Below are 1393 nucleotides of genomic sequence, written 5' to 3'. Positions count from 1 at the left end.
TCAAAGGCAATTTTGTAACGCCAACTGGCCTGCAGAAATTTAAAGTAATGCCGTTTGTACGAAAAACACTTCAGCTACATTTCAGAGGTTAACTGACAGGGTAATTGCCGAATACGCAACTGTGTGGTGTATATTGTGCCTGGTGACTTTCAAACTCTCGTGGATTGAATATTTACAGCATTTATCGGGCTTTTATGATCGAATTCGGAAGTCAAACTGGTTTGTAAACCTAGCTGAAAGTGAATCTGCCAAAGCCAAAGTCACCTTCCTGGGAAACGTCGTTGAACACGGACAAATGGCCCCACGGGATGCGAAATCGAAAGTTACAGGGGTCATTTACACATTGTTGACGAAAAGAGCAGTACTACGGTTCCCCGCATTGAGTGGCTTTTACTGAAAGTTTGTGCTGAATGTTTGCAGTGGGACTATTCCATACACCGAACGGTTAAAAACAGGCATGAAATTTCAGTGAACACAATACTTTCAAAATGTTGTTTTTCTCAGAGCAGAGCTGATTGTGAGGAGACATGATTGACGTGTACGAAATAATGAGGAGCAAGGAATTACAGATTGAAGGAAACATTTGCTCTTGATCGATCACCAGGGTTAGTAGATTTCAGATAAGATGCAGAAAGCTTTGAATAGACTGGTAGGAAAAATTTATCAGTCAGCGGGTAGGAGACTCGAGAACTCACACTCTATAAAGATCAGTTGGACAGTTAACCCTTCATTCTTCTCTGATTCCACTGGCCAAAGAGTTTCGAAAAATGCTCAAAGCAGAGCATCACCGCGAGCAACAATTATTCGATCAGTGGCTTTATGAAATGGAAAGGTGCCCATAAGTCACCCGCGCGACTATTCGGCTTCCCTCCTGTGATGACGCTGGGACATTGACTCTCATGTTCTCGGGGGCAATAAATGAAGGCATTCTCGTTCCTGCAGATGAGGAACTCACACCTTATTTCGGCTTTTGAAAAATCAATTTTTAAGCGGAATTAAAATCTGCCCTGCCGGCGAGCCAGGTAGGATTCGAACCTACAGTCTCCTGATTTATAGTCAGGCGCGTTATCCATTGCGCCACTGGCCCGATGCGCAGCTTTAACAGCCGTGATGTTAATACGGACACGGTTAATAGCAGTCATGTTCACCAGTTGAACAAGCAATAAAGATAATCACTGTCACTGCTTCAGTCTAATCTTCATCACCTTTCAAAGCAACGAATTTTTCAAAAAAAAAACACATATGTCCTCATGAAGCTTCCATTCACACTCTGTCTGCTTAGTCATTTAATGGAATGTGATGTGATGAATTTCGAATCCACTTCTTCAGCATAACTGACGTGAATGTGAGCCGAATCACCACATTGTATATACCAGTTAATTTTCAGAGGTTT

The 1393-nt window shown here is 42.4% G+C and overlaps 1 non-coding gene across 1 annotated transcript; it reads right to left on the bottom strand.

The window, feature by feature from the left end:
* Positions 1-1014: 1014 nt before the first annotated feature.
* trnay-aua (transfer RNA tyrosine (anticodon AUA)) lies at positions 1015-1087 on the bottom strand. The gene has a single exon. It is a non-coding gene; the product is annotated as a tRNA-Tyr (tRNA).
* Between the last annotated feature and the right edge of the window lie 306 nt (positions 1088-1393).

This window comes from Chiloscyllium plagiosum, unplaced genomic scaffold, assembly GCF_037043375.1.
Source record: "Chiloscyllium plagiosum isolate Xiang-an unplaced genomic scaffold, Cpla_swu_hap1 HiC_scaffold_42, whole genome shotgun sequence".
Taxonomy (NCBI): Eukaryota; Metazoa; Chordata; class Chondrichthyes; order Orectolobiformes; family Hemiscylliidae; genus Chiloscyllium; species Chiloscyllium plagiosum.
The sequence above is the reverse complement of the archived record's forward strand: the minus strand, read 5'-3'. Positions and strand labels throughout refer to the sequence as shown.